The sequence below is a fragment of the Aquarana catesbeiana genome, linkage group LG03 (genome assembly GCF_042186555.1).
Source record: "Aquarana catesbeiana isolate 2022-GZ linkage group LG03, ASM4218655v1, whole genome shotgun sequence".
NCBI lineage: Eukaryota > Metazoa > Chordata > Amphibia > Anura > Ranidae > Aquarana > Aquarana catesbeiana.
Genome location: NC_133326.1, coordinates 513,664,787 through 513,691,604, shown reverse-complemented (window position 1 = coordinate 513,691,604; position 26,818 = coordinate 513,664,787).

Here is a 26,818-nt window from a genome sequence, read left to right as displayed (position 1 = left end):
AGATGGCGGGAAGAGACAGCTAGAGAAGACAGCTATTAATAAAGGAATTGTCAAAAACCGGCTCTTGTGTTTTTATTACATTTCACTGCTTTTTTGGTGAATGGGTAGGGGGCACGATGTACCCGATACCAATTCACATGCGGGTGCGGGATCTGGGGGGCCCCCTTCTTAAAGGAGGGCTTCCAGTTCCTGATAAGTTCCCCGCCCGCAAACCCACGATATTCACTGGCTAGGGTTGTCAGGAAGAGGCCCTTGTTCTCATCAACATGGCACACATAACACTAATTCCGAAAGAAGGGAAAGATCCATCTCAATGTTCAAGCTATCGCTTTGTTAAATGTGGATTTAAACGTTTTTACAAAAATCCTGGCTACCAGATTAGCTGATCATATTCCATTTGTGATACATCCAGATCAAGTGGGGTTTACCTCTGGCAGGGAGGTGAAAGAGAACATGCAGAGGGTAGTGAGTGCTATTAATTTCTCACAAAGTCAGCAGAAACCCTTAGTACTTATATCCGCTGATGAGAAAAAAGCATTTGAAAGGGTTGACTGGGTGTTTCTTAGGGCCACTTTACAACACATTGGTCTGAGAGATGGAATGTTGAGTTGGTTTACAAATTTATACTCAGTACCGAGTGCCAGGGTCAAGATTAATGAGAGAATCTCTGAGCCTTTTTCTATTCGAAATGGTACACGCCAGGGATGCCCATTGTCGCCCATTATTTTTATCCTTACAATGGAACCTTTTTTAAGAAAGATACAGGACAATCCAAACATTAGGAGTAGAACAACAGAGAGAGAGGAGCATAAGCTAGCGGCATTTGCCGATGACTTCATTTTCTTTATAACCTCCCCAGTCATTTCCCTCACATCCCTTTTGTCGGAGTTACGTGAATATGGGGGAATCGCAAATTTTAAGGTGAATTATAGTAAATCGGAAGCAATGGGGCTGGAAATGAATACAACCCTATTACATCAGATAACTACGCAGTTTGATTTCAGATGGACAGAATCTCATATAAGTTATCTAGGGACTAAAATACCGAAGAATTTGAAGAAAGTATTTGAACTTAATTATGCCCCGATGGCGAGACAGTTTAAATTGGATTTTCAGAGATGGGATAAGGAAATCTTTACATGGTTTGGGAGGACAAATAATTTAAATATGAATGTGATGCCAAGGCTCTTGGATTTGTTGCAAACCCTGCCAATCAAGATCCCCTCAAATTTTCTAAGAGATCTTCGATCCAGGTTCCTGAGGTTTATCTGGGCTGGGAAGCTAGCAAGACTATGGAGAGCCATTTTATCGCTTTCTAAAGAAAAAGGAGTGATTGGTTTCCCGGACCCAGTTAGATATCAGGAGGTGTGTGATTGATAAGAGGAAACCATGGGTACAAATGGAACAGGCGACGATTGATATTCCCCTAGAGGGGTTGGTATGGGTTCCAGAAAATGATATTTCAATAGCAGTTAGGAGACATGCAACGGTAGGCGCAACCCTACGTACAATTAAAAAAGTTTTTAAAAATACGACTATATCAATTTGCCCAAGCCCTATGGTCCCAGTTCTGAGTATGCCGGCTTTTCAGCCTGGCCTGACAGATTTGGGATTCGATCCCATACGGCGAAGGGGTAAAAATAGGATTACAAATTTTTCAATAGATAATCGTCTAATGACACAAAGTGAGATTGAACGTGAAGTAGTACCAGATTTGGATTTTCTTAGGGCGATGCAACTAGAGGCCTTTACCGGATCAAAGTCAAATATGTATCCAGTAATACGGGTACTATGGGGCTTTGAGCGGATATGCTTAGTTGTTGAAATATTGAGGCATTCCCTGTCATATTTTTACGCTGTATTGACAGGATTGGAGGCACCACAAGATCTTAACTTTATTCAGGTGTGGGAAAGGGATTTGGGGATTACATTCTCCCAAAGGCAGAAGGACAGGGGAGGGAGGTGGGAGAGTGGGAGGAACTTTAATATTTTTTTTGTATTAACATGAGGTTCTCATGCTTAGGGGAAAAGAAGGGGGGAAAAAGGAATCATATTTGGTTATTGATTGGATTATAATAGTTAATACGGGTCACATAGCGTACAATGTTAAAGTAGTAGGGTGACATAGATAGTTGACAGTGTTAAAGAGATATCATAAAGAGATGATGTATGTTCTGTGTGAAATATAATATGTTCTTTGTGAAAATAAAGAATTTATAAAGCCTCTGCGGTGGCCGGGCAGTGCATACAATCCCGGTACTCCTTTCCAGACTTATGCCTCGTACACACGGTCGGATTTTCTGACGGAAAATGTGTGATAGGACCTTGTTGTTGGAAATTCCGACCGTGTGTAGGCTCCATCACACATTTTCCATCGGATTTTCCGACACACAAAGTTTAAGAGCAGGATATAAAATTTTCCGACAACAAAATCCATTGTCGGAAATTCCGATCGTGCGTACACAAATCCAACGGACAAAGTGCCACGCATGCTCAGAATAAATAAAGAGATGAAAGCTATTGGCCACTGCCCCGTTTATAGTCCCGACGTACGTGTTTTACGTCACCGCGTTTAGAACGATCGGATTTTCCGACAACTTTGTGTGACCGTGTGTATGCAAGACAAGTTTGAGCCAACATCCGTCGGAAAAAATCCTAGGATTTTGTTGTCGGAATGTCCGAACAAAGTTCGACCGTGTGTACGGGGCATAAGGGTATGTAGCACACTCAATCCTAGACCAAAAAAAAAAAAGGATAACAAGTGTCAAGCCGCTGCAGTGGCCAGGCCATGCGTACAACCCAAGTACTCGTTTCCAGACTTAGGGTACGTAGCACACTCAATCCTAGACCAAAAAAAAAGATGACGTGTGTCAAGCCGCTGCAGTGGCCAGGAGATGTGATTTATTCTATGAATGTTGTGCTGAAGCAATCGGCATGATATCCGATGTGGACGGGCGATCCAGGTAATCACATCCGCACTATTCTCCCTGCGCCGTCCATCTGCCGCTCAGCCATCCTGTGCTGAGAAGTAATAGTCCGTCCAACCAATGACAGAACAGAACTGCCAAATCACTGTCACGTCACTGGTTGCCCTGCTAACTGGAGACTGCTGCAAATCTAGTAAACAAGTCCGGCTGGCTCGCGCATGCGCTCTGTAGTTAGTGGGTCATTTGTATACCTTTCCCTTTTATTATTTTTTTCTACTTAGTGAACTTTTTAGCGCTGTAATTAAATTTGCACTCTGCCTTCACCGTCTTTTGTAAATATTCAAAACAATTAACATTAACTCCTCCCTGCTCTTCTCTATCTGCTTTCTATTGGCTTAATTTGTTTGTACCTCTCCCCTCACCACGCCCCGTAAACTTTCTCTGCCCACCTGAAGGCTGAGGAGCTTTTTCTCAAATGATAATCACCCCACCCCTAAAAGAGAGGTTTTTTTTGTTTTTACCCAGCTATTACCTTAGCTTCTCCTTTGGTGTGCCAGTCCCGCCCCCTCGGTGGGGTGGTGTCTGTGGGTGTGAGTAGTGAGGGGAGAGAAGATGGCGGCTGTGCTTACAAGGGAGGTGAGTGATTGAGGGGGCCCTCACCTCTGTATCCTGTCTGAGCTGGGTGTGTGGTGGGGTGTCAGGAGCTCCTCCTGTACAGTATGTATCTATCCTCCTATATATACCCACCCCCCTCCATTCCTGTCTATAGAGAGAGAGAGAGATCACATCCTCTGTATATGTCACACCTAGACAGGTCCTCCCCTCCCCATCTATATACCATCACCTCCCCCATCTATATACCATCACCTCTGTGTATATACAGTCAGGTCCATAAATATTGGGGCATCGACACAATTCTAATCTTTTTGGCTCTATACACCACCACAATGGATTTGAAAAGAAATGAACAAGATGTGCTTTAACTGCAGACTTTCAGCTTTAGGGTATTTGAGGGTATTTGAGGGTATTTACATCCAGATCAGGTGAACGGTGTAGGAATTACAACAGTTTGTATATGTGCCTCCCACTTTTTAAAGGGACCAAAAGTCATGGGACAGATTAACAATCATCCATCAAACTTTCACTTTTTAATACTTGGTTGTAAATCCTTTGCAGTCAATTACAGCCTGAAGTCTGGAATGCATAGTCATCACCAGACACTGGGTTTCATCCCTGGTGATGCTCTGCCAGGCCTCTACTTCAACTGTCTTCAGTTCCTGCTTGTTCTTGTGGCATTTTCCCTTCAGTTTTGTCTTCAGCAAGTGAAAATGCATGCTCAATCCGGTGATTGACATGGCCATTGCATCACATTCCACTTCTTTCCCTTAAAAAACTCTTTGGTTGCTTTTGCAGTATGCTTCGGGTCATTGTCCATTTGCACTGTGAAGCGCCGTCCAATGAGTTCTGAAGCATTTTGCTGAATATGAGCAGATAATATTGCCCAAAACACTTCAGAATTCATCCTGCTGCTTTTGTCAGCAGTCACATCATCAATAAATACAAGAGAACCAGTTCCATTGGCAGCTATACATGCCTACGCCATGACACTACCACCACCATGCTTCACTGATGAGGTGGTATGCTTTGGATCATGAGCAGTTCCTTTCCTTCTCCATACTCTTCTCTTCCTATCACTCTGGTACAAGTTTATCTTGGTCTCATCTGTCCATAGGATGTTGTTCCAGAACTGTGAAGGCTTTTTTAGATGTTGTTTGACAAACTCTATTCTGGCCTTCCTGTTTTTGAGGCTCACCAATGATTTACATCTTGTGGTGAACCCTCTGTATTCACTCTGGTGAAGTCTTCTCTTGATTGTTGACTTTGACACACATACACCTACCTCCTGGAGAGTGTTCTTGATCTGGCCAACTTTTGTGAAAGGTGTTGCTGAGCTCACCGGTGCATTCTTTCTTTTTAAGGATGTTCCAAACAGTTGATTTGGCCACACCTAATGTTTTTGCTATCTCTCTGATGGGTTTGTTTTGATTTTTCAGCCTAATGATGGCTTGCTTCACTGATAGTGACAGCTCTTTGGATCTCATATTGAAAGTTGACAGCAACAGATTCCAAATGCAAATAGCACACTTTAAATGAACTCTGGACCTTTTATCTGCTCCTTGTAAATGGGATAATGAGGGAATAACACACACCTGGCCATGGAACAGCTGAGCAGCCAATTGTCCCATTTCTTTTGGTCCCTTAAACAGTGGGAGGCACGTAATTCCTACACCATTCACCTGATTTGGATGTAAATACCATCAAATAAAGCTGAAAGTCTGCAGTTAAAGCACATCTTGTTTGTTTCATTTCAGATCCATTGTGGTGGTGTATAGAGCCAAAAAGATTAGAATTGTGTCAATGTCCCAATATTTATGGACCTGACTGTATATACCTCCCCTCCCCCATCTATATACCATCACCTCTGTGTATATATACTTACCCTCCCCCATCTATATACCATCGCCTCTGTATGTATACCTCCCCTCGCTCATCTATATACCATCACCTCTGTATACATACCTCCCCTCCCCCATCTATATACCATCACCTCCCCATCTATATACCATCACCTCTGTGTATTTATACCTCCCCTCCCACATCTATATACCATCACCTCCCCTATCTATATACCAATGCCTCTGTATATATACCTACCCTCCCCATCTATATACCATCACCTCTGTATGTATACCTCTCCTTCCCCATCTATATACCATCAGCTCTGTATATATACCTCCCCTCCCCATCTATATACCATCACCTCTGTATATATATCTCCCCATCTATATACCATCACCTCTGTATATATACCATCACCTCTGTATTTATACCTCTCCTCCCCATCTATATACCATCACCTCTATATCTATTCCCCCTCCCCCCCGTCTATATACCATCACCTCTGTATACATACCTCCCCTCCACATCTTTATACCATCCCCTCCCCATCTATATACCATCACCTCTGTATACATACCTCCCCTCCCCATCTTTATACCATCACCTTTGTATATATATACCTCCCCTCCCAATGTATATACCATCACCTCCCAATCTATATACCATCACCTCTGTGTATATATACCTCCCCCATCTATATACCATCACCTCCCCCATCTATATACCATCACCTCTGTATTTATACCTCCCCTCCACATCTATATACCATCACTCTGCTCTGTATATTTACCTCCATATTTTTATACCATCACCTTTGTCTATATACCATCACCTCTGTATATATAACTCCCCTCCCCCGTCTATACACCATCTCCTCTGTGTATATATACCTCCCCTCCCTCATCTATATACCATCACCTTTGTATGTGTATATACAGTATGTTTTTTTTTTTGTTTTTTTTTTAATTGGATATGTTTTATAGCAGAAATAAAAAATATTGTTTTTCTCTTTCAAAATTTTTGGTCTTCTTTTTTTTTTTCGTTTGTAGCTCAGAAAATAAAAAGCCCAGTGGTGATCAAATACCACCAAAAGAAAGCTCTGTTTGTGTGAAAATATAATAATATAAATTTCATTTAGGTACAGCGTTGCATGACCACATAATTGTCAGTTAAAGTAATGCAGTGCAGTATAGCAAAAAATGGCCTGGTCATGAAGGGGGGTAAATCTTCCAGAGCTGAAATGGTTAAGGTTATGTGCCAATATTGAGTCCTTGGTTAGATGGGTAAATACACTATGCTAAAGCCAAATGTTCAATAGTTAGACTGTAAAGAAGGGGAGGATAAAAGGCAACTTGTGATGTACACTGTCCCCACTTCCATCGGACCTCCTGGCGGCGAGGTACGTCAGAAGTTCGGCCCCGTCCTCCACCCTCCTCCTTCCCCTGCTGTCGGGCCAGTAAGAGAGTGCAGCAATATGTGTAGCTGTTGACTTTTAATTTTTGGAGAAGGAGGCCAGAAAACCGCTGTAAGAGCTTACCGCATGGTTTATAAACAATATTTGTTGGCACATTTTTCATTTTGTGGTAAATACTGCATAATCAATTTTTTTTTTGTGAATTGGACTTTAATTACCGCATGTGATAATTTATGCAAATGAGTCACGTGACTGCGTTATCTCATATGCGGTAAACGTTAGTGAATTGACCCCTACATGTGCTTCTAGTGTCTGGGCTCAAAAAGGAAATGAGTCTGAAATGGAGCTGCTAACTTTGACAAAAAAGAGAACAAGAATGTCTCTAAAGGTTTTTCAGAAAAAAACACAGATTGCAATTCCATTTGGTCCTGAGCTCTTGCCAGAAGGCGTAGACACTGCCTGTAAAAATTCTGTGTCTGTGAAGAGTACATCTAAAGACTCCATGTGTGAGGGCCTGTCTGACTGGGTTTATTACAGAGCTAAGGTAAGTCCTCCTATTACAGCTAGCTTTGATAAACCTAAAGTTGAGCATCCAAAAATTGTAGGTTGGATTCTAATGTGTATGGTGAACTTAAAGTGGGAGTCCGGCGACCAATCTTCTTTTTTTTTTAGGTCATTGAGACACTTTGCTAACCCCAAAATAATACTCACAGTTTGGGTGTAATATTTCTGCCTCTGTTTTTGTACTGAAAAATAACTTAAAAAATGTGATGCTGGCTGTTTCCATCTTGCTTGTGGGCATGTGAAGCCCACAAGCATCGATTTCCGGGATGCGGTGAATACTGTTCATTCACAGCTTGTTCTCACGCATGATCATTGTTTCCGCACTGAATCTTGGGAAGCCTGAAACTAAGCTCCCAGGAGACAGTGCGGTGCCGGGGAAAGGCAATAAACACACCTACTCCCATGGGAGGAGAGACAGGAAGTGCCACAATAAAGTACAATATAAAGGTAATTACAGCGATAAAAACATTTTCGTGCGGCATTTGAACATCTATGCAATTAACTGAAGGGGGTAAGATTAAGTTAAAAATTTTAGTGGAACCCCGCTTTAAAGGGGTTTCTAAACCCTCATGTTTTTTCACCTTAATGCAACCTCTGCATTAAGGTGAAAAAACACCTGGCAGTGACCGGCCTACCAGCCCCCCCCCCCCCCCCCCCATTTTATTTACCTGAGCCCCGTATTTCCCTCGGCGGAGACATGCTGTCCCTCTCCATGGGGACCCAACTCTTGATTGGATAGATTGATAGCACTTCAGCCATTGGCTCCCGCTGCTGTCAATCAAATCTAATGACGCGGGCGCCAGGGGGCGGGGGCATTCGTGTCTATGGACGCAAATGCTTGACTCGGGAGTGCGCCCGCAAGGTAACCCCTCTGGGAGAGCGCTTCTCCTAGGGGGGGAGGAGCTGCGAGAGCCGCCGAGGGACCCCAGAAGAGGAAGTGCGGGGCCACTCTGTGCAAAACGAGCTGAACAGTGGAGGTAAGAGTATGATATGTTTGTTATTTTAAAAAAATAAAAGAGAGAGTTTACAATCACTTTAAGAAGGGAATTTCTCTTGCTTTGTGGAAATTTCCTTTGCGTCTCTGGAAAAATCTCCCCAAAAGAGAAGAGACAATAATAAAAAAAAAAAAAAAAGGCACTTTAGGATGCCGGCTTGTGTCTGTCATTTCCACCCTTGCCTTAGATGAGCCTTTCTCAGCCTTTGTATCCCAGGGGGAACCGTTGAAATAACTTTCAGGAAACCCCAGTTAAAATTTAATTATCAGGAGTCATTGAGAAGAACGTCCCTTACATTGGTGGTCAGAGAGAAGAATGCTGCTTACATTGGTGGTCAGTGAGAAGAATGTCCCCCTACATTGGTGGTCAGTGAGAAGAATGTTCCCTGCATTGGAGATTATTGAGAAGAATGCCCCTTACATTGGTGGTCAGTGAGAAGAATGCTCCCTGCATTGGTGATTATTGAGAAGAATGCCCCTTACATTGGTGGTCAGTGAGAAGAATGCTCCCTGCATTGGTGATTATTGAGAAGAATGCGCCTTACATTGGTGGTCAGTGAGAAGAATGTCCCTAACATTGGTGGTCAGTGAGAAGAATGTCCCTTACATTGGTGGTCAGTGGGAAAAAACGTCCCTGACATTGGTGGTCAGTGGGAAGAATGCCTCTTACATTGGTGGTCAGTGAAAAAAAACGTCCCTTACATTAGTGATCAGTGGGAAAAAAACTTCCCTTACATTGGTGGTCAGTGGGAAGGATACCCACTTACAGTGGTGATTGGAATGCCACCATTAAAGGGGTAGTAATCCGCAGTTTTTTGTTGTTTTTTTTAACCTGCAAGGCAAAGTTATAATGTGCTAGTATGCATCACATACTAGCACATTGAGTGAAACTTACCTTAAAACGAAGCCCTCCAGCGAAACGCTGTCAGCGATGACAGGCCTTCCATCTTCACCCTGTCTTCCTTCTGGGCTGGCTGGCTCTGGTCCTTTGATTGGACAAGCCATGATAATTTCACTCCTGTGTATGCGCTGTTCATAACACTGGGCCTCTGAAGGAACGGCATAGGTATGCGTTCCTTCAGAGCGCATGCGCTGGTGATGTCACCTCCTGTATCTAAAGTAAATATCTCAGAACCCTAGGGATCCATGGAACACTAGATGAGAGTGCCTGCATCTGAAACTCCCAACCTGCATACATGTTCCAAGGCTATGACCTGAGCAAAAATAAAAACAGGCAACCACTGCCCTATACCTATTATGCATCCCAGAAGTTGAAAATAGCAGTTTCCGTCTAAAGGCTCCTACACAGGTGTCTGCATAGAGACGATTCCTCTTTAGTGAATTATTCATTAAGCCCTTGCAGACCGGCTCACGCCAATATACGTTGGCAGAAGGGCACATACAGGCATATTAACGTACCTGTACCTTTAAGACACGGCATTGTGGGCACGTGCCCGCCACGAGCTCCGTTAGTGTGTTCGTGGGTCCCGTGGACTTGATGTCCGCGGGGATACAAACGATCGTCTCACGGGGAGGAAGAAAGGGAAAATGCTGATGTAAACAAGAATTTCCCCATTCTTCCTGGTGACAGGACACTGATCACTGCTCCTTGTCGTCGGGAGCGGTGATCAGTGTCGTGTCACATATAGCCCATCCCCCCCACAGTTAGAACACATCCCTAGGACACACTTAACCCCTGCAGCGCCCCCTCCTGGTTAACCCCTTTACTGCCAGTCACATTTACACAGTAATAAGTGCATTTTTAATTGAATGTGAATGATCCTAAAGTAGCGTCAAAAGTGTCCGATCTGTCCGCCATAATGTCGCAGTCTCGATAAAAATCGCAGATCGCCGCCATTACTAGTAAAAAAAAAAGTATTAATAAAAATGCCATAAAACTATCCCCTATTTTGTAGATGCTATAACTTTTGCGCAAACCAATCAATAAATGCTTATTGTGTTTTTTCACCAAAAATATGTAGAAGAATATGTATCCGCCTAAACTGGGGGAAAAAAATGTTTTTTTATATATTTTTGGGGGATATTTATTATAGCAAAAAGTAAAAAATATTGTGTTTTTTTTCAAAATTGTCGCTCTTTTTTTGTTTATAGCGCAAAAAATAAAAACCGCAGAGGTGATTGAATACCACCAAAAGAAAGCTCTATTTGTGGGAAAAAAAGGACGTCAATTTTGTTTGGGAGCCACGTCGCATAACCGCGCAATTGTCAGTTAAAGCGACGCAGTGCCGAATCGCAAAAAACGCTGAAGTGGTTAACTTATGCTCTGTACTTTTATTTATATTTCAATATTTTTATTGAAAAAGAAGGTAACAAAGTACAAAATAGCCAGTTACATAGGCAGATTAATGTTAAATTATCAAAGCAGTATATTCCAATACGGAAATAATTAAGACAGATTCATATTACTTATTCACAGTGGCGGAACTACCGCCATAGCGACACACGTGGCCGCTATGGGGCCCGCAGCCGTTAGGGGCCCGGTGAGGACAGGCGGCTCCGCGGGTGACAGTGGGTGAGAGCGGGCGGCTTTGCGGGCCCGCGGGTGAGAGCGGGCAGCTCCGCTGGTCCGCGGTGAGAGCTCGGGCGGCTCCAAGGGCTGTCAGGCGGCGAGTCAGCTGGGCGGCTCGGCTCGTGTGTGAGCGGGCTGGCCAATCAGGGAGCTGGCAGCCGGGGGTGCATAGAGATGACATCATCTCTCACCACCCGGCACCCTCCCTGCATCCCTGCAGTGCAGTTCCCCCCTCACTGTGCAGGCAGCCTCGGGAAGCAGAGAGATGACCTTATCTCTCTGCTGCCTGACTCTGGGACACAGCATGAAAGTGACACAGCAAGTGACAATCCATAATGTGTGACAGGTGAAGTGGCAAGTGACAATCCGGGACATGGCAGCAAGTGACGATCCGTAATGTGTGGCAAGTGACAATCCGGGATGTGACAAGTGACAATCCGTAATGTGTGGCAGGTGACGTGGCAAGTGACTATCCGTAATGTGTGGCAGGTGACGTGGCAAGTGATAACCTGTAATGTATGGCAGGTGACGTGGCAAGTGACAATCTGTAACATGTGGCAGGCGACGTGGCAAGTGACAATCCGTAATGTGTGGCAAGTGACAACCCGGGACGTGGCAAGTGACAATCCGTAAAGTGTGGCAGATGACGTGGCAAGTGACAATCCATAACATGTGGCAGGCGACGTGGCAAGTGACAATCCGTAATGTGTGGCAAGTGACAATCCGGAAAGTGGCAAGTGACAATCCGTAATGTGTGGCAGGTGACGTGGCAAGTGACAATCCGGGACGTGGCAAGTGGACAATCGGCAACATGTGGCAGGTGACATTCTGCAACGTGTGACAAGTGACAATCTGCATCTGGTGGCAGGCGACGTGGCAAGTGGACAATCCGCAACGTGTGGCGGGTGATGTGGCAAGTGACATTCCGTGACAATTTGCTTCTGGTGGCAGGCGACGGTGGCAAGTGACACGCTCAGGGCTCCCACTGATTCTGCATTATGGTGAGTTGAACTATTTCATTTTATATAACAGAACAGAAATTGGTTAGAAGGCTGGAGGTCAGCAATGTGTGTCCTTTAGGGGCTGCATACAGTATACTGCATACTTTGTTGTTCTAAATTAATATAAGCTCTTGCCTGGGTACTGTGCCACATGGGTGCGGTATTCTGTTGTTCAATGGCATTAGTTCTTTTTTTTGTGGAGGGGGCGGTTTGCAGGGGGGTGGGGAGCGGTTTGCAGGGGGGGGGGCCCATACAACATTTTGCTATGGGGCCCTGTGATTTCTAGTTACGCCCCTGCTTATTCACCACCTATTATGGTAACATAACATAAAAAATGCGGCAAACATCCAAATATCGGTGGAATTTAACCATAACCTCTCAATTATGAGCTGGACAATTCCTGTGTGAGGGAATGGCACAGACCCAGAGTCCTTGGAGGTCCTGGACATGGTCTTTGCGACAATCCCAGGTCTCGTAGTCTTAGAGGATCGTATATGAGATCATCTGTATTTCCGGAGATGTGAGAATAAGAAAAAGAAAGGAAAAAAAAAGGGGAACAGAACAAAAGGAAGAGAGAAGAGGAGGGAAGAAAGGAAGAAACGAAAGAGGAAAAGTGAAATGGGGAGGGAGAGGGTCATCCTGGAGTTCGCTATGGATTAGAAATATAGTCAATCCATGGGTCCCATATCTTATTAAATTTCTTGACTTTATTACTGAGAATGTGAGCGAGTTTATCACTGATCATAATCCAATTAAGTTTATTCTTAACCTGGTCAAGAGGGATTACCGAGTGTTTCCAATGTCTTGTAATTGTAATTCTTGCCGCCAGTAATATATATGTAATCAGTTTTACTGATTGTTTGGGTGTTTCATCAGGCAATTTATGAAAAAGGGCAGCTTCAGGAGATCTGTGAATGTTTACCCCCGTCACTGAATTGATCAAGTTGAAAATTTGAATCCAAAATCTGGTTACGAGGGGGCACTGCCACCAAATGTGGTACATCGTCCCCAACTGCGTCAGAAACAGTTTGGTGAAGTGGAAGGATGCATTTTAGCTACTCTGGTGGGTACCAAGTACCAACGTAGAAGCGTTTTGTAGCTAGCCTCTATCAGAGTAGTATTAATTGAGTGTCAAAAAGTGTGTATACTCTGCGCTAACCAAAAAAGTAAATAGTAGTGCAGCTGCTTGTGCAAGCCCCAAATACTAAAAGACCCCAACACTGTTCCAAAAATAATACAAGCGCGCATCCACATGAGATATTACAATAAACCTTAGTGCTAAGTATTCACTGCATGTGATATTGCAATAGAAACCTTAGCGATAGGTCCTAATTGCATGTGCAACCAATTAGCTGATGGTGCAAAGATACTACTTGCCACAATCTGTGCTTAATTCTATTGTGAAGCAAAAAAAGATACAAATTACAAACTCTATTGAAATGGTGAAAAAATGCAACATCCGTATTGAAAAACAAAATTATAAACACAATTAAAAATAGTCCCACAAGACATATATGTCAGCTGTATATCTTCTGAACTTGAGAGAATGTCACTATTTTCCCATCCAAGGATGTTAAAAAATAGCCGCTTACCAGATACGTCGGATCTCAGGTTATAGAGATCTAATACGCCAGGTGCATAAGCCTGCCGGCACCAAGGGTCTCCCCCTCCGCTTCACTTCCGAGCGATAGATATCCTCATCCAATTGCAATGGTCGGTGTTCAAGGTCTTTCACAGCTGGGATCCACAGATACAAAGAGCGGTGATCCTCTTAATGCGGTTAACCCTCCTGACACCATCCTGACATCAGTCCCTCAGCGGGGATAAATTAAAAGGAGATCTCATAGTGCATGTATTCAAAGGGAGTGTTTTATTAAAAATATCACTCGTTTTCACAGCAGTCTTTCACGGCAACAATTTCACAGCAAACAGCAAAAAAAACCCTCTAAAATACACGGCAATCCACAGGAACAAGGAGACAAATAGCAACTGATTCTTATTGGCATAAAAACAGCAGCGGATCAAACCAAGCTGACTGCAAAGGAAAAAAGAACGTGATGGCGTCACCGCCAATTGATCCACCCGACGTGTTTCCCCTAAACATGCAATTAGGACCTATCGCTAAGGTTTCTATTGCAATATCACATGCAGTGAACACTTAGCACTAAGGTTTAGTATTAATTGAGACTTTGGATAGCTGATAAGCAAGATCCTGCCATTCAATGAGGTCAAAAGTTAGATTTAAATCTCTTTCCCATTGTACCATATAAGTAAGTTTTGAATCTGGTTCAGTGAGGGAAGTATATATCGCAGAGATCCGACCCCTCTGAAAGCCTCTGGCTTGACAAGTTAATTCAAATGTTGTAAGCGTAAGGGGGCCCACTACTTGGTTAAGTTTAGATCTGGCAAACTATGCAATTTGGTTATACTGAAATATTTCACTAGGGGGCATTAGAAACTCATCTTTAAAATATTGTATCGTGTGTAATTAATCCCCATTCAGGAAGTCTCCACTTCTCAGTAGCCCTTTATTGAGCCACCACTGAAACATTTGTGGAGTCAAACCAGGTGAAAACTCCAGATTGCAGAAAATGGGAGCCAGTGGTATGTGAGGTGATGATAAGGGACTGCGATTGCGTGTTCTATCCCATATTGCTAGGGAATGTGATAAGGTGGGGAATAGTATAGGTGGGCGTCGATGGTTAGGAAGCCACATTAATGACCCTATAGCCAGCGGATGACAGGCAAGATCTTCTATAGGAACCAAAAGAGGGACCGAACCTTTAGCTGTGGTGTAGGCTAATTGGGCTATTTGAGCCAATTGGTAATATACCTGCAGGTTGGGGAGCCAAGCCCCCCCCATAGGTTTTGGTGTGTAAAGTGTACACCTTTTGTATCCGAGGTCTGGCATTACCCCACATGAACCGCAAAATCTCAGCCTGTAGACGCTGTATGTCTCCCCTCGGGACTGCCACCGGTAAAGTCCTAAAGTAGTAAAGGAGTCTAGGTAACCATGTCATTTTTATTGAAGAAATAAAGCAAGAGACTCCTGCGCTGCTAGCGGACTCCTAAGCTAACAGGGGGACACTGCTGCAACACCTAAGAGACTGCTCCACACAGACAAAAATGCATAAAGACTAGAGGGGGGTTGGTAGTTGCGCTGTGATGGGAAAGGGGATGGGAACAAAGGGGGGGGGAAACTACACTAAAGTGGATCTGGCAACCATGCCAAGTGACCTGAAAGCAAGATAAATATATAAAACGGACACAGCACACTGGTGAGTGTGTATAATAAATGACTGGAAAAGTGACTAGTGCATATAGTGAACAAATAGATAGACTGCACTAAATAGTGTGAGTATAGAGACAAAGTAGTAATGAATCACATAAAAGTGAGCAATGCACATGATAAGAAAGGCAATCACACTGGTGACATATAATGCATATCTCACGAGATACACAAAAGAGCTAGTGAGTAAGAAATAGCGAATGGTCTTAAACATAAATCAGAAACGCTTGACCAATAAAATACAGAGTGCAGCCTAAGAGTAAATCAAATCAATGAGTAATGATTGAATAATAATAGCAAAAGAGGATATAATTCCAAAACATCAAAAAAACGTGGATCTCAAAAAAAAAAAAAAAAAAAAAAAAAAAAAAAAATTGTATTAGTGGTGTTGAATATAAACGACAGTCCCACCACCAGGTGTAATAATGCTGGATCACAGTCCAAACAAATTGACAGGTGAAGAAGGGGGGTGGTCTTTGATGGGGGCACCTCAGTGAACACAGGCCCCTTACCTTACAGCTGTAAGGTATACAGCATAAATGTTAGACACTCAGTGGAATATGGAATCCAGAATGGTTGCAGCTGACGGTATGGCTCGTAAATTCAGTGGTGTCACATGCGGAAAGAACATATAGACAGCATGTAGTGTGATACCGTATGGCACTGGGGGGATGGACAAGCTGAAGGAGGAGGGGGGGTTGCACTCACTTTGTGGCAGATGAGCGCAAGCCTCAATCCACGAGTGCCGAACTCGTATAGTCCACACTACTGGCCGTAGAACCCTCTACCGTCTCTCATCTCCTGTGGCTCTCCACCCATCATCCGTCATAGAGATAATATAGTAGCAAGACAAGAAGACCGCATATAGCGTAATCCCGTACAATAAATACACTTTATTTATGTTAAAAACAGTGGTACACTTACAAAAGCAAACAGCTGGGGGGTAAAACTCCGCGAGCGCCGTGCTCGTAACATCAGCTGTTGTGTGGCAGCGTCCCGTGCTCCTAAAAGCCTAGCGGCTAGCAACCAGTGACGTCACTGCCCACTGTGCCCACACTGCTCGGCATTCAAAGCGGAGGAGGATTGCACTTCCTCCTCCTCCACGCTAGTGCTCATGCCATTTCTGGACTGGAGCGGCCCAGTCCTATCCCAGCACGCTGTGACAGGAAGAGGAAGAAGGTGGCAATTACAATTTGGCCGCTGTGCGACATCGACATCGGTGCTCGGGTGGGTGGCTCTCCTCCTCTCCTCTGGCTGCCTCACACACCAGCACCACGGCTGAGCTGCTGCTGCAGGACCTGGACACAGGTAGGTCAGTCAGTGTGTGTATGGCAGGTACCAGGTCAGTGTGTGTGGGTCAGGTAGGTCAGTGTGTGTCAGGTAGGTCAGTGTATGTAGGTCAGTGTGGGGGGTCAGGTAGGTCAGTGTATGTCAGTGTAGGTCAGTGTGGGTCAGGTAGGTCATTGTATGTAGGTCAGTGTGGGTCAGTGTATGTAGGTCAGTGTATGTCAGGTAGGTCAGTGTATGTAGGTCAGTGTGGGTCAGTGTATGTAGGTCAGTGTATGTCAGGTAGGTCAGTGTTTGTATGTAGGTCAGTGTGGGTCAGGTAGGTCAGTGTGGGTGGGTCAGTGTATGTAGGTCAGTGTGTATCAGGTAGGTCAGTGTGTGTCAGGTAGGTCGGTGTATGTCAGGTAGGTCGGTGTATGTAGGTCAGTGTATGTCAGGTAGGTCAGTGTATGTCAGGTAGGTAGGTCAGTATGTGTATGTCAGGTAGGTCAGTGTGTGTGTCAGGTAGGTCAGTGTATGTGAGGTAGGTCAGTGTATGTAGGTCAGTGTGGGTCAGGTAGGTCAGTGTGTGTGGGTCAGTGTATGTAGTTCAGTGTGGGTCAGGTAGGTCAGTGTATGTAGGTCAGTGTGTGTCAGGTAGGTCAGTGTGTGTGGGTCAGGTAGGTCAGTGTGTGTGGGTCAGGGTTAGTGTATGTCAGGTAGGTCAGTGTATGTAGGTCAGTGTGGGTCAGGTAGGTCAGTGCGGGTGGGTCAGTGTATGTAGGTCAGTGTGTGTGGGTCAGGTAGGTCAGTGTATGTCAGGTGGGTCAGGTAGGTCAGTGTGGGTCAGTGTATGTAGGTCAGTGTGGGTCAGGTAGGTCAGTGTATGTCAGGTATTTCAGTGTGTGTGGGTCAGGTAGGTCAGTGTATGTCAGGTAGGTCGGTGTATGTAGGTCAGTGTGGGTCAGGTAGGTCAGTGTGGGTGGGTCAGTGTACGTAGGTCAGTGTATGTCAGGTAGGTCAGTGTGGGTGGGTCAGTGTACGTAGGTCAGTGTATGTCAGGTAGGTCAGTGTGGGTGGGTCAGTGTGGGTCAGGTAGGTCAGTGTATGTCAGGTAGGTCAGTGTATGTAGGTCAGTGTGTGTCAGGGAGGTCAGTGTATATAGGTCAGTGTATGTCAGGTAGGTAGGTCAGTGTGTGTATGTCAGGTAGGTCAGTGTGTGTGTCAGGTAGGTCAGTGTATGTAGGTCAGTGTATGTAGGTCAGTGTATGTCAGTCAGTGTATGTCAGGTAGGTAGGTCAGTGTGTGTGGGTCAGGTAGGTCAGTGTATGTCAGGTAGGTCAATGTATGTAGGTCAGTGTAGGTCAGGTAGGTCAGTGTATGTAGGTCAGTGTATGTAGGTCAGTGTGTGTATGTCAGGTAGGTCAGTGTGTGTATGTCAGGTAGGTCAGTGTATGTCAGGTAGGTCAGTGTATGTAGGTCAGGTAGGTCAGTGTATGTAGGTCAGTGTATGTCAGGTAGGTAGGTCAGTGTGGGTCAGGTAGGTCAGTGTGGGTCAGGTAGGTCAGTGTGGGTGGGTCAGTGTATGTAGGTCAGTGTATGTCAGGTAGGTCAGTGTATGTAGGTCAGGTAGGTCAGTGTGGGTGGGTCATTGTGGGTCAGTGTATGTCAGTGTAGGTCAGTGTGGGTCAGGTAGGTCATTGTATGTAGGTCAGTGTATGTCAGGTAGGTCAGTGTATGTAGGTCAGTGTATGTAGGTCAGGTAGGTCAGTGTGGGTCAGGTAGGTCAGTGTATATAGGTCAGTGTGTGTCAGGTAGGTCAGTGTAGGTAGATCAGTGTGTGTCAGGTAGGTCAGTGTAGGTAGATCAGTGTGTGTCAGGTAGGTCAGGTAGGTCAGTGTAGGTAGATCAGTGTGTGTCAGGTAGGTCAGTGTATCTCAGGTAGATCAGTGTATGTAGGTCAGTGTATGTCAGGTAGGTAGGTCAGTGTGTGTGGGTCAGGTAGGTCAGTGTAGGTCAGTGTATGTAGGTCAGGTAGGTCAGTGTATGTCAGGTAGGTCAGTGTGGGTGGGTCAGTGTGGGTCAGGTAGGTCAGTGTGGGTCAGGTAGGTCAGTGTGGGTCAGGTAGGTCATTGTGTGTAGGTCAGTGTATGTAGGTCAGTGTATGTCAGGTGGGTAGGTCAGTGTGTGTATGTCAGGTAGGTCAGTGTGTGTCAGGTAGGTCAGTGTATGTAGGTCAGTGTGGGTGGGTCAGTGTAGGTCAGTGTAGGTCGGTGTATGTCAGGTAGGTCAGTGTATGTAGGTCAGTGTGTATCAGGTAGGTCAGTGTGTGTCGTGTAGGTCAGTGTATGTCAGGTAGGTAGGTCAGTGTGTGTGGGTCAGGTAGGTCAGTGTAGGTCAGTGTGGGTCAGGTAGGTCAGTGTATGTAGGTCAGGTAGGTCAGTGTGGGTCAGGTAGGTCAGTGTAGGTCAGTGTGGGTCAGGTAGGTCATTGTATGTAGGTCAGTGTGGGTCAGGTAGGTCAGTGTATGTCAGGTAGGTCAGTGTATGTAGGTCAGTGTATGTCAGGTAGGTAGGTCAGTGTGTGTGGGTCAGGTAGGTCAGTGTATGTCAGGTAGGTCAGTGTATGTAGGTGAGTGTGGGTCAGTGTATGTAGGTCAGGTAGGTCAGTGTGGGTCAGTGTATGTAGGTCAATGTATGTCAGGTAGGTCAGTGTATGTAGGTCAGTGTATGTCAGGTAGGTAGGTCAGTGTGTGTGTCAGGTAGGTCAGTGTATGTAGGTCAGTGTGGGTTAGGTAGGTCAGTGTATGTCAGGTAGGTAGGTCAGTGTGTGTGTCAGGTAGGTCAGTGTATGTAGGTCAGTGTGGGTCAGGTAGGTCAGTGTATGTAGGTCAGTGTATGTAGGTCAGTGTGGGTCAGGTAGGTCAGTGTATGTAGGTCAGGTAGGTCAGTGTGGGTCAGGTAGGTCAGTGTAGGTCAGTGTGGGTCAGGTAGGTCATTGTATGTAGGTCAGTGTAGGTCAGTGTATGTAGGTCAGGTAGGTCAGTGTATGTCAGGTAGGTCAGTGTATGTAGGTCAGTGTATGTCAGGTAGGTAGGTCAGTGTGTGTATGTCAGGTAGGTCAGTGTGTGTCAGGTAGGTCAGTGTATGTAGGTCAGTGTGGGTGGGTCAGTGTAGGTCAGTGTGGGTCAGGTAGGTCAGTGTATGTAGGTCGGTGTATGTCAGGTAGGTCAGTGTATGTAGGTCAGTGTGTATCAGGTAGGTCAGTGTGCGTCGTGTAGGTCAGTGTATGTCAGGTAGGTAGGTCAGTGTGTGTGGGTTAGGTAGGTCAGTGTAGGTCAGTGTGGGTCAGGTAGGTCAGTGTATGTAGGTCAGGTAGGTCAGTGTAGGTCAGTGTGGGTCAGGTAGGTCATTGTATGTAGGTCAGTGTGGGTCAGGTAGGTCAGTGTATGTCAGGTAGGTCAGTGTATGTAGGTCAGTGTATGTCAGGTAGGTAGGTCAGTGTGTGTGGGTCAGGTAGGTCAGTGTATGTCAGGTAGGTCAGTGTATGTAGGTCAGTGTGGATCAGTGTATGTAGGTCAGGTAGGTCAGTGTGGGTCAGTGTATGTAGGTCAATGTATGTCAGGTAGGTCAGTGTATGTAGGTCAGTGTATGTCAGGTAGGTAGGTCAGTGTATGTAGGTCAGTGTGGGTTAGGTAGGTCAGTGTATGTCAGGTAGGTAGGTAAGTGTGTGTGTCAGGTAGGTCAGTGTATGTAGGTCAGTGTGGGTCAGGTAGGTCAGTGTATGTAGGTCAGTGTATGTAGGTCAGTGTGGGTCAGGTAGGTCAGTGTATGTAGGTCAGTGTATGTCAGGTAGGTAGGTCAGTGTGTGTGTCAGGTAGGTCAGTGTATGTAGGTCAGTGTGGGTCAGGTAGGTCAGTGTATGTAGGTCAGTGTGGGTCAGGTAGGTCAGTGTGTGTCAGGTAGGTAGGTCAGTTTAGTGGTCAGCATTGATGGGCACTGGTAAGCCAGGCAGCAACCAGCAAGTCAGCCTACCCCCGCCACACAACCACACAACCCCTCCACCCAACCAAAAAAAAACAGCGCCACTAGAGGCCCCCCCCGTGCCGGCCTTGGACTTCGGGCTGAAGCCCCTGGTCTTTTTGCCACCTAGCAACGCCCCTGGCTGTATATAGTTGTCTTAGCCGTTCAATACCGTGATCTTCCCACTCTCTAACTTTTCCTATCTTAAGAATTTCCTGCAGATTACGATTGTTCCAAAGCGCTCTCCTCTCTGTTTGTTTTTTTATTTAGTAGGATAAACAGTGATTGTTGGAGAATTTGCTAGCACAGGCTGAACTTGCATGAAAGTGATGAATATGAAAAGTGACATGAAACTTCTGTTTTGACACATCAGTTGCTTTTTTTTATTAACCATTTTATGTCCAAGAGGTGGGTTAGGTAAAATACATTGTTAAAATTCAACTGTAGCTGTAACAAAGACTCCAAGGGTTAGGTCAGTGGTTTCCCAACTGCGGCTGGCAAGACAGATGCGCTCCTTTGCTTTCATCAACAATGGGGTACCACTCCTCCCACTGACAGCAAAGATAAGGAACTACTCCTCCCATTAGCACCAACAATGGGGCATAATTCTTTCCCACTGACATAAACAATGTGGTATAATTCCTTCCCACTAATACCAACTGTGACGGATCCTATCCCACACTCCGCTGAGTGCTTCCATCAGTAATACTGCTTCCTCCAGTCTGACCATTAGAGAGATATATTCTTATAGCTGCATTGAATACAAGTCTAGCCGAAAATAGCTTGTAGAATCTTGAATGCTTTATTGGACAGAACACAGCCTTTTTATACACATTTAACACAAGGGGTTAGATAACGAGGTAGGGCTGACTCATGGATACTCCCCCCCTCCCCTCTAGCAAAACCTTAAAAGACAATTATATAATTAACATGTTAATTAACACAACACTTAAGGCAGCCCAGGTGACCAGACAGTTCGTCTCCGCATGTCAATGTGATCAGCTCTTTCAAGAATCATGTATTGTTCAGAATTAACAACCAAATAACAGGGTGAATGTGGACAGAAAAAGGTCCTTGCAGCCAGTGTCCGTGACAGTGCCCCCTGTCCCATAGTCCGGCAGACCCAACTAGATCCACCACGGGTCAGCTTGGGGCTGTCCGGGAGAGTTTTACAGTTCAGTTTGCTGGGAAAGTCCATCAGTGTTCCCATTCTGCTTTCCTGGCCGATACTGTATGGTAAAATTGTAAGGCTGCAGTGCCAAGCTCCATCGTAACAAACGTCCATTATCCCCGGAGACCTGATTAAGCCAGATTAATGGATTGTGGTCGGTGAGCACCGTAAAAGATCGTCCGTAGAGAGAAGGTTGAAATTTCTGGAGAGCCCACACCAGCGCCAAACACTCCTTCTCCACGGCTGCATAACCGACTTCCCTGGGTAGCAGCTTCCGACTGATGTAGGCCACTGGGTGCTCACCACCATCAGGTCCTACTTGGCTCAGTACTGCCCCCAACCCAAATGTAGAGGCATCTGTGTGGACACAAAAACGTTTGGTTGGGTCAGGGGCAGCTAGAACAGGAGCTGAAGTTAGTGCATTCTTTAATCGTTGGAAGGCAGCTTCACACTCGGGGGACCACAGTACCTGTCGGGGAAGGTGCTTCTTAGTCAGTTCTGTCAGGGGCTTAGCAATGGAACTATATTGCGGGACAAATTTCCTATAGTACCGAGCTGTGCTGAGGAACACCAGGACCTGGGTTTTAGTACGGAGGGGTCGGCCACTTGGCAACTGCCTCAATCTTAGCAGGCTCGGGTCGTTGTTGTCCACTGCCTACTTGATGTCCAAGGTACTGTACCTCAGACATCCCTATGCTGCATTTCTCTGGCTTAAGGGTTAGTCCTGCAGCCTTGATGCGGTTTAACACGACACCCAGGTGAACCAGATGGTCCTCCCAGGTATCGCTGTAGATCGCAATGTCGTCCAGATATGCACAAGCATAGTCCTGGAGGCCATCAAGGAGTTGGTCTACCATCCTCTGTAAAGTTGCCGGTGCATTCTTCATCCCAAATGGCATTACCTTAGACTGATATAAGCCAAATGGGGTAATGAACGCCGATTTCGGAATAGATTCCGCATCCAGGGGAATTTGCCAGTACCCTTTGCATAGGTCAAGGGTTGTCAGGAATTTTCCCTGAGCAATGCGATCTAACAGATCATCGACACGGGCATAGGGTAAGCATCAGTGGTGGTGCACTCATTTAATCTGTGGTAGTCTACACAGAAGCGAGTTGTGCCATCCCGCTTCGATACAAGGACCACCGGGGAAGCCCAGGGGCTGCTGGATGGCTCAATGACTCCCAGCTAAAGCATCTCCTTAATCTCATGACCCATCCCCTCTCTCACTGCGTCAGGTATCCGGTAAGCCGCCTGTCTTAGCGGCAGTTGTCCCGGGATCTCCACACGGTGCACTGCCATAGTAGTGTACCCAGGGACTGTGGAGAACATTTCCCTTCTCTGACTAAGGACCTGTCTAGCTTGTTCTCTCGGCGTCGGCCCTAGCTGGTCGTCAAGCTTTATCGTCTCTATCCCTGCAGTAATTCTGTTTAGCTCCGGGAGCACCAGCAGGGGAAGATTCTCAGGATCTTCCACAGCTGGAGCACATATAGCGGCTACCTCTCCTGATCTTTCCCAGTATGCTTTCAACATGTTCACATGAAAGGTCCGTCGGACTCTTTCATCCGAACATTTAGCCACTAGGTAGGTTGTGTCACAGAGCTTTGCCACAACCCGGTAAGGTCCCTGCCAAGTGGCCTGTAACTTGTCCTGCTTGGTTGGCCTGAGGGCAAGAACCTTCTGCCCAACCTCCAGAGTGCGGTTCCAAGCAGTACGATCGTACCATCGTTTCTGCCGCCTTTGGGCAGCCCGAAGGTTCTCCTGGACGGTGTCCGTGAGCTCCTTCAGTCTGTCCCTAAACTCAAGAACGTATGCTACCATAGAGGACCCTTGGGGATCAATTCCCCCTTCCCAGTGGGCTCTGACTAGATCTAGTGGCCCCCTCAACCGCCTCCCATACAGTAACTCAAACGGGGAGAACCCGGTAGATTCCTGAGGCACCTTCCGATAAGCAAAGAGAAGGTGTAGCAGATTGTGACGGGAGGGCCCGTGGAACTCAGAATACATCTTATGTCTAAGTCACCCTGTGCCATCCTGGCACAGGGTGAGTGAGCAAATATATCTTGGACTACTTAAAATGGGACAGTAATATTTGTCCACAATATCTCCCAGGATGTATGTAGAGACTATTATTGGTTTGGTTGATTCAGAACTCAACCTGTTAATTGAGTGAACTGATCACATTGTCCTCTATACAATGTAGGAGACGGGACGACTCCTATTGGAGCTCATGTTAATTAGGTTATGTTTGTATTGTTAATTGTAATTAGCTCCTGCTATTGTGTTTATACTACTGTGTGAAGCTCGGTGCCCACAAGTCTGTCCTACAGGTCATGTCTCTGAGTCATCTGGTCTGGGTAAATTTAATAGTAAATTAGCTCATGTTAATTAGGTTAGCTTTGAGTCATCCTGGTGTATAAATTTGTGTGAGATCTCAAATAAAGAGTTAGTCCTGATGTACTCCAAGACTGGTGTTGTCTAGTTCTTGGGGGTTCCTATAGCCAGATCCATTGGACTCGTGTTCCAGAACTTAGGAAGCGGTATACTGACGGAAGCACTCAAGCGGAGTGTGGGACGTTCCGTGACATTGGTGGCAAGCAGCGGGAAAGCTTCCTGCAGTCTGGGACATCCAAACCTCCAACTGGATCCAAGATCAGCATAGCAGACTTCAGTCACCCCAGCGAAGATATGGACCTGGCATCAGAGTTCCCGGGGCTGCTGCGGATCATCCTTTCAACATACACCAGGACTGTGTCTGAGGATGAATACCTGGAGCTCAGGCAGCTGATTCGGGTGAAGCTCTGGATTGGAGCCCTTCAGCTCGCTGGTATAAAACAGGGCAAGTGCTTTCCAACCCAAGAGCAATGGGCCAGTGACCAACGGGCATTGCGGATGGCATTCCTGGGAGAGCGGCCCCAGGAGCAATGGGTGACGGAGTTGGACAGGCTGGTCCAGCAGGAGATAGAGCTGGACAATCGTTATCGGGCTCTGCAATGGCACGCAGAGGAGGGATATTTAGGGGAGACAACAGAATGCTCTCCGGAAGGATATGACTTTGGAGGCCCTGGATTGCTGTGGGAGAGCCTTACAGATCATTTTATGTTTGGTGATGAAGGGGAACCTGACCTTGAGGACCTGCGAGAAAATAGAGAGGCTATGCTCGGTCTTGCAGGGGTCTCAGAGCTCAAACCTGATCTGGACCATTTGCTAAGGAAGGAACAGCATCTGGAAAGGGCATACAGGAAACTGCTAGAACACGTTCAGCAGCATGCCAGAGAATCGGCAGTGGAAAATCTGAAGATTGCCGTCCCCAAACCTGAAGCGCTGACAACAGGGCAGAGCTCTGCTAACCTCTGCCCAGAAATGATAGCATCTTCTGGGTTCCATGGACAGGAGATGGTGAACTTATATCCCCAGACATCAGTTGCAGAGACATGGGATTTGATAGACTTTTCTGCTGAGGAAAAACAACCTGATGAGCCTCCAGCAGAAGAGCTGCTATCAGGGCCAAAGTTCACTGTGCTCTGCCCAGCACCAACAGTGGCTTCGGCCTTCTTGAGAGAAGAGGTAGTCGGCCTTTCTCCCACAACACTGACAGGGACATGTAATTTTCTGCCAGCAGCATCTATGGAGTTAAAACAAACTTCTCCAGCTGAAGATCTGGCAACCGGACAGAGGGTCCAAGACCTCTGCCCCACACCTGTGGCAATTTCGGAGGCCCAGGGTGAGAAGGTGGCAATCACTTCCCAGCAGCAGATACAGGGGGAGAAGGGAGAGGAGGTGTGTGTTGTCCCTCCCCAATGGCAGCTACACAGTTTGGGAGTGGAGGAAGCCAGCCTCCTGCCCCAACGGTTAGCCGGAGCGGAGGATGCGGAGTCCCCAGCAGAAGTGCTGGCAACAGGGCAGAGTGTTACCAGCCTCTGCCCAGCACCGGCAACAACTACAGAGTTCCAGGGAGGCGGGGCAGTCGGCCTCCCTCCCCAACAGTTAGCTGGAACAGATGGTGTGGGGTTTCCAGCAGAAGGGCTAGCAACAGGGCCGAGGACTGCTGGACTCTGCCCTCAACTAACAGAGGATGGATTTCCTGTGAAGGTGGATGGGACTTCAGTCTCCACCTGTATACCCCAGGGATGCTGGGCAGTGGGCCCAGATCCCCAACAGCATGACAGAGTGAGCCCAGTCACCCTGTCTTCTCTCCAGCGGCAGAAAGGACTCCAGGGAGAAGGGCCAGTCCAGGCCTCTCCCCAGCGGCAGATATGTTCTCTGAGAGAGGCAGAGGTTGGCTGGGTGAGTAATGCTTTGTTTGGAACAATTTATTTGGGGTACTGTGTGGGTACAGGCATTAGAGGACTGGAGCTACTTACTAACTTTGGAGTCAACCCGTCTGGGGTCTCCTCCTGTGTTAGTCTTCTGCCGAAAGGGGAGAGATGTGACGGGAGGGCCCGTGGAACTCAGAATACATCTTATGTCTAAGTCACCCTGTGTCATCCTGGCACAGGGTGAGTGAGCAAATATATCTTGGACTACTTAAAATGGGACAGTAATATTTGTCCACAATATCTCCCAGGATGTATGTAGAGACTATTATTGGTTTGGTTGATTCAGAACTCAACCTGTTAATTGAGTGAGCTGATCACATTGTCCTCTATACAATGTAGGAGACGGGACGACTCCTATTGGAGCTCATGTTAATTAGGTTAATTAGGTTATGTTTGTATTGTTAATTGTAATTAGCTCCTGCTATTGTGTTTATACTACTGTGTGAAGCTCGGCGCCCACAAGTCTGTCCTACAGGTCATGTCTCTGAGTCATCTGGTCTGGGTAAATTTAATAGTAAATTAGCTCATGTTAATTAGGTTAGCTTTGAGTCATCCTGGTGTATAAATTTGTGTGAGATCTCAAATAAAGAGTTATAGGGCGTACACACGGTCGGATTTTGTTCGGACATTCCGACAACAAAATCCATGGATTTCTTTCCGACGGATGTTGGCTCAAACTTGTCTTGCATACACATGGTCACACAAAGTTATCGGAAAATCCGATCGTTCTGAACGCGGTGACGTAAAACATGTACGTCGGGACTATAAACGGGGCAGTGGCCAATAGCTTTCATCTCTTTATTTATTCTGAGCATGCATGGCACTTTGTCCGTCGGATTTGTGTACACACGATCGGAATTTCC